Below are 7,229 nucleotides of genomic sequence, written 5' to 3'. Positions count from 1 at the left end.
TTTGTCCTTTAGAGACTTTCATATAAATGCAATCATTGAATAGGTAACCTTTTCAGACTGCTTCCTTCTGCTCAGCTTAACGACTTTGAGATTTATCAACGTTGTTGAATGATTCAAAGTTGGTTTCATGATACTGTTGAGTAGTGTTCCATTATGTAGAGGCACCATGGTTTGTTTATCCATTCACTAATTGAAAGACATTTGGCTTGTTTCCAATTTTTGGTGATTATGACTAGAGCCACTACATAAACACTTATGTACAAAGCTTGTTTGCTTTTGTAAATGTGTTTATTTCTCTATGGTAAATACCCAAGAATAGGATTGCTGGATGTGGTGAGTGAGCAAAGTCAGTCAGACACGGAAAGGCAATATCACATGATATCGCTTACATGTGGTACAAATGAATTTATTCGTAAAACAGAAATAGACTCACGGATGTAGAAACAAACTTATGGTTGTGGGGGGTAGGGGGGGCAAATTGGGAAACCAGGATTGACAAATACACACCACTATATGTAAAATCGATAACTAATAAGGACGTGCTGCATAACACAGGGACCTCTTCTCAGCACTTTCAGTTCAGTTCAGTCGCTCAGTCGTGTCTGACTCTTTGAGACCTCATGAATCGCAGCACGCCAGGCCTCCCTGTCCATCACCAATTCCCGGAGTTCACTCAGACTCATGTCCATCGAGTCAGTGATGCCATCCAGCCATCTCATCCTCTATCATTCCCTTCGCCTCCTGCCCCCAACCCCTCCCAGCATCAGAGTCTTTTCCAATGAGTCAACTCTTCACACGAGGTGGCCAAAGTACTGGAGCTTCAGCTTTAGCATCACTCCCTCCAAAGTACACCCAAGACTGATCTCCTTTAGAATGGACTGGTTGGATCTCCTTGCAGTCCAAGGGACTCTCAAGAGTCTTCTCAGCACTTTATAATGACCTATATGGGAAAAGAATCTAAAAGAGAGTTTGTCGTTGTTTGTTGCTGTTTAGTTGCTAAGTTGTATCCAACTCTTTCGAGACCCCACAGACTGTAGCCCACCAGGCTTCTTTTTCCATGGGATTTCCCAGGCAAGAATATTGAAGTAGAGTGCTATTTCCTTTTCCAGGGAATCTTCCAGACCCATGGATTGAACTCAACATCTCCTGAATTGACAGATGGGTTCTTTACCACTGAGCCACCTGGGAAGCTCCCCCAAAAGAATAAATATGTGTGTATTTTTACCTGATACACTTTGCTGTGTAGCAGAAACCGATGCACCATTGTAAATCAACTCTATACTAATAAAAACAGTTCTCAAAATTTTTCCAGAGGGCAGATGCCATTTTACATCCCCACTAACAAAGTACGAGAGTTAAAGTTGCTCTGCATCCTTGCTACCACTTTGTGTTTTTATAATTTTTATTTTAGCCATTCTAATAGATGTGTCACGGTTGTAAGTTGTATTTCCTTCATGGCTAATAACGTTGAACATCTTTTCACGGACCTTATCGCCATCTTTACATTCTCTTTGGTAAAGTATCTACTCCAGTCTTTTACCCATTTTGATATTAGCTTATTTAATTTTTAATTTTTTATTGAAATGTAATTGATTTACAACATTGTACTAGTTTCCGATATACGGCAAAGTGGTTCAGTGATACATATATAAACATATTATTTTTCATATTCATATTTTTTCATATATTATGGTTTACTACAGGACATGGAACATGTGCTATTAGATAGGATTTTGTGGTGTATATTTTGTATATAGTACTACCAGCTTGTATTTGCTAATCCCAAACTTCTAATTTATCCCTTCTCTACCCTCTTGCCTCTTTGGTAACAATCCGTTCGTTTTCTATGTCTGTGAGTCTCTTTCTGTTTCATAAGTAAGATCACTTGTGTCATATTTTAGATTCCACATAGTGAAATCATCTGGAGAAGCAAATGGCAACCCGCTGCCTGGAGAATCCCATGGACAGAGGAGCCTGGCAGGCTACAGTCCATCGGATCACAAAGAGCTGGACACAGCTGAGCGACTAAGCACAAAGATGCCATATGACGTCTTTTTCTGTCTGACTCAGCTCATTTACTACAATAACTCTAGGTCCATTCATGTCGCAGCAAGCGGCATTACTTCATTCATTTTATGGCTAAGTAGTACTCCATTGTCAATAAGTACCACACCATCTTTATTCACTCGTCTGTCAATGGACGTTTGTTTCCATGTCTTGGCTATTATAAACAGTGTTGTTATGCACATTGGGGTGCATGTATCTTTTTGAATTAGAGTTTTTATATTTTCTGGTTACATGCCCAGAAGCGGGATTGCTGGATCATATGGCAACTCTATTTTTAGATTTTTAAGATCTCCATAGTGGCTACACCAATTTATATTTATACCAACAGTACAGAAGAGTTCTTTTTTCTTCACACTCTCTCCAGTATTTGTTATCTGTAGACTGTAATGATGGCCATTCTGACTGGTATTTGGTGGTATCTCGTTGTAGTTTTGATTTGCTTTTTTCCAATAATTAGTGATGTTGAGCATCTGTGCACGTGCCTCTTAGAGTGTGTATGTTTTCTTTGGAGAAATTATTATTATTCTATATAGTAGATGGAGAAGGAAATGGCAACCCACTCCAGTACTCTTGCCTAGAAAATCCCATGGATGGAGGAGCCTGGTGTCCATGGGGTCGCAAAGAGTTGGACACAACTAAGCGACTTCACTTTCACTTTTCACTTTCTATAGTAGAAGACTATTTAGGTCTTCTGCCCATTTTTTGATTGAGTTATTTTTTTATTTTTTGTTATTGAGTTGTCTGAGCTGTTTATATATTCTGGAAATTAAGCCCTTGTTGGCCACATTGTTTGAAAATATTTCTTCCTAATATGTAGGCTGTCTTTTCATCTCATTTAGGAAATGAGACTCTGATGTGTAAAAGCTTATAAGTTTAAGTACATCCCATTTGTTTAGTTTTGCTTTTCTTTCTGTTGTCTTGGGAGACTGACCTAAGTAAACATTGATATGATTTATGTCAGAGTTGGATTGTTTCCTTTTTATTGATATCTGAGGGTTCTTTAGGTATTCTTGTTAAATTCCTTTTTTAGAAATACTATTTGCAAATATTTTCTCCCAGTTTGTAGCTTGTCTTTTCATGTTCTTAATGTCTTTTGCACATCAACAATTTTTAATTTTGATGAAGCCCAGTTCATCAATTTCTTCTTTTATACTTCATACTTTTGGTATTTGTTTGTTTACTCTTCAGAACATCGATATGATGAAATTGCCTTGACTGATATTCAACATGGAATCAGTCTTGCATACACAGGATACATTTTACTTGGCATTGTATATTATTGTTTTTGCATAGGGCAGACGAGTTCATTTCAAGTGATACTAGAGGGGAAAAAGTCAGAAACTCACCATCTTGGGCCTCTTCTGCAATCTGACCGCTACTATTCACCTTCAGAGCCCTCAGATGCTTCAGTTAGTGTATGCAGGTTTCATCGCTGCAGTCAGTGGGAGGAAGAGGGTGGAATGCGTCAGTGTGCTCACTTGATTGCAGCTAGAACTGAACCTCTGCGATAGTTTTTAAAAACTCCTACAAGAGACAAGAGAATGGTGGATGAAATTTCTGTTATAAATTTCCTGCCTAACCAAATGTTTAGACCTATTAATGCTAGGAAGAGGAAAAATGTAAGTGTGGGCGGATGAGGTGGGACTATCATATAGTCATGTGAAATATTTGAAAGCCAAAAAAAGAAAAAAAAAAGTCTTTTAAACTTCACTTTTACAGGCTTATATTTTACCCACCATCTGTGGGAAAGGAAATAACAAACGAAACACACGAATTAAAATAAGTTTTGGAATCAGGAAAGGACTAAAGAAAGTTTTACTGGGCAAGTTAGTATGGATTCAGGAAAGGAGGAAATACACTATACTTACTGAGGCTTTTTTGTACCATCTCCAAACCAGTACTTGCAAGGAATTTCCCTTTTTCCATTTACCCTGCTTATAAGCCCACCACAAAGAGCAAGGCTTGGGTTTGCCTAAGCCTACGTTTGAGACAGAAATAAAACCCTTTTCCCTCCAAACAGGGGACTGAGCTGTGAGATCTTGAAAGCTTTTCTTATTGCTTATCTTCTTTGTTATTCTTTTACAGCCTTGTGGATCCATAATATCATTACCTTTCCCCCACACAATTGTCTAAGTTTTGACTCTAATGTCTATGGAGTTCATGGAGTTAGGTCACAATAAAGGTCAACTTCTAAACAATGTGCCACTGTGTTAGCTGGTTTCAATCTGAATATATTAATTCTGGTGCATGTGTGTGTGTGTGTATTTTGGGAAATTTTCAGTCAGAGTTTAGTCAAGGATAAAAGATCCTGCATTGGGAGACTCCTGACAAAAGAGGAGGATTTCCTCCATACCCTTTTCTACAAGGGTCTCTGTACTGGACTCCCATTCAGTGACTGGTTTGGTCAGAAACACCATTTCCTCTACTCTTCAAGGGCCAAAGTTGAGAAAAGGATTGCTGGGTATGATTTATAAGATGAAAATACAGACTATTCATCCCCAATGAGACACTAAATTTACTTTGAAAACCTGCTCTGTTTGCCCGGAGACGACTCTCATGGAAAACAGCCTGGAGCCTCTGCTAAAATGAGGGTTGTTATTACCTGAAGCACTGTCCCTCCTCTCTGCAGCCTAGCAGGAAACAGAATTTAGAGTTTGGGGAAGTGAATTGCTAACAGCCTAACAGAGCAACCTAACCCAGAATGACCAGATTGCAGGCTTCTCGTGAGCCAGGGACCACCTGTTCTTAACTTTAGCTCTTGCTCAGCGTGATCCTTCCACCTGGGGGTCATCCACAAAACTATCTAAGTGACATCTCAACAAGATCTGAGAGTTGATTCTTGCATCCACACTTAGTGAGTGGCCTGCTATGAGTGAGACTTTGTTCTAGTTCCATACACTGAAATAAGAAAAATAAACCCCAAAAATCCTGCTTTAAAAAGACTCTTTTAGTGGAAGAGGCAGGAGGTAACCAATGGTCTCAATCAGCTTGGCCTGCCCTCACAAAATACTGTAGACTGGGTGGCTTAAAGCAACAGAAATTTATTTCTCACAGTTCCAGAAGCTAGAAGTCCAACATCAAAGTATTGGCTAATTGGGTTTCCAGCGAGAGCTCGTTCTGGCTTGCTCATGACCACCTTATCTCTGTGTCCTCACACAAAGAGGGAGATGAATCTCTGGTGTCTCTTCTCATAAGGACACTAATCCTGTTGCATCAGGGAGCTACTCTTAAGACCTCATTTAACCTTAACTGGTTCTCAATCTACATATAGTACGCTGAGAAGTAGGGCTTCAACATGCAAAGTTTAAGGGGATACATCTCAGTTCATATCACCAACCATCCAACAAATTAATACAGTGGCAGGTAGTACTGAGTGGTATAAAGAGAAAGTGGAAGAGACTAGGACAGCTTGAGGTCAAATGATGCTAACAGGCTTCTCTGAGGAGACGACATTAGCAGAGGCTTCAGTGAAGAGAGGAAGCAAGCTGCTGAGAGGGGAGATGGCCCAGAGACTCTCCCCTCTCTGGGGATACCAACAAGAATGCTCGGTCACAGCAGGTAGATGTTTCAAAATAAAAAAGAATCAGTGAGATAGAGTTGATTAGGGAGAAAGAGCAGCTTGTTTTGAGTGAAGCAGCCTTCAGCCTTTCAGCTCAGTCCCAAGGAGGAAGCACCGTGGCCCATCTGATCCCCACTGTGCCCGGAGGGTATGAAGGGGAAGAAGTCTAAATGTATTTAGAATATCAAATCTCTCTAATAAAAAGAGCTCAAACCTCAGGAGATTTTAGCCTGTCCCCAGAGCCCTGAAATAACTCATTCAACAATTTGCAATAATTCAGTAGCTCTTATGATTATGTTCCAGTTACTGTGCAATTATTCACGACCACGGCTTGGCATAGAAACTAGTAAAATGCCCTTGGACTTCTTTTCTTGGAAGGTAGTTATTACAGTGGAAAGTCAACCGGTTCTGTCACAAGCTTGGGATGCCCTGGGACAGAACTGGCAGTTCTTTCTCTATTGCTTGGCCCTTCTCTTTGGTTTTCTTCTCTATTTTGTGGTGGTTTTTTTCCCTGGTTATCTCATCTAATCTTATATAACCTCTATGCCTATTAATCTGTAATTTACATTTGCATTCACACGTTTATTTTGAACTCTAAACTCAGATACTTCACGACCTACTTGGCCTCTCTGTTAGGATGTCTGATAGATGTCCCAAACTTATGGTGCCCCAAACTGAACTTGCCGTGTTCTGCCCTAGTCCTGCCCTACCCACAGTCTTCCTCAGCTGACTTGATGACAGCCTCACCTTGCTCAGTCCTGAAACCTCAAAACCGCGCTTGACTACTCAAATCTCACGCCCAGTCTTTCAACAAATCCTGTCGGTTCAACCTTCAAAATATACACAAACCCTGACAATTATGCGCATGTCTGCTGCTACCAGCCTGGACCAGGCACCATCATCGCCATCGTTTTTCCCCTGTGTTATCGTTAAAGTTTCCTGATGGGTCTTCCTGCTACTACTCTTTTTCTGTTTGTCAATTTAAAAAAATTGAAGTATAGTTGATTTACAATGTTTCAAGTATACAGCAAAGTGATTTATAAACACACACACAGATGGGTCTTCAAAGGTGGCAGCAGTGGTAAAGAATCCACCTGCCAATGCAGGAGATGCAGGAGTCAGAAAGATCCCCTGGAGGAGGAAATGGCAACCCCCTCCAGTATTCTTGCCTGGAGAATTCCATGGACAGAGGAGGCTGGCGGGGGTACAGGCCATGGGGTCACAAAGAGTTGGCTATGGCTAAGCATGCATGGCACACATGTATATATTGACACATATATATATTATTTTTCAGATTATTTTCTATCAGATTATTACAAGATATAAAAAGCCCTGTGCTATATAGTAGGTCCTCATTATTTATTTTAAAAATTTTTTATTGGAGTATAGTTGATTTAAAACATTGTGTTAGTTTCTGCTGTACAGCAACGTGAATCAGATTATACATATATATACTCTTTTTTAGATATTTTTTCCCCATATAGTCATTACAGAGTATTGAGAAGAGTTCCCTGTGCTATACGGTACAGTAGGTCCTTATTAGTTATCTATTTTATATATAGTATTATATGTTCTGTAATATATATTATTATATATATTATTA

General features: G+C 39.7%; 1 long non-coding RNA gene across 1 annotated transcript in view; it reads right to left on the bottom strand.

Annotated features, from left to right (window-relative positions):
- Positions 1-393: 393 nt before the first annotated feature.
- LOC132659615 (uncharacterized) overlaps positions 394-7,229 on the bottom strand; it is a 29,122-nt gene continuing 22,286 nt past the window's right edge. The window contains exons 2-3 of the long non-coding RNA XR_009600203.1: positions 3,414-3,591; positions 394-957 (exon numbers count right to left, since the gene is read on the bottom strand). This is a non-coding gene — a long non-coding RNA (uncharacterized LOC132659615). The remainder of the gene's footprint in view (positions 958-3,413; positions 3,592-7,229) is intronic.

This window comes from Ovis aries, chromosome 3 (assembly GCF_016772045.2).
Source record: "Ovis aries strain OAR_USU_Benz2616 breed Rambouillet chromosome 3, ARS-UI_Ramb_v3.0, whole genome shotgun sequence".
In the NCBI taxonomy this organism is placed as follows: domain Eukaryota; kingdom Metazoa; phylum Chordata; class Mammalia; order Artiodactyla; family Bovidae; genus Ovis; species Ovis aries.
The sequence above is the reverse complement of the archived record's forward strand: the minus strand, read 5'-3'. Positions and strand labels throughout refer to the sequence as shown.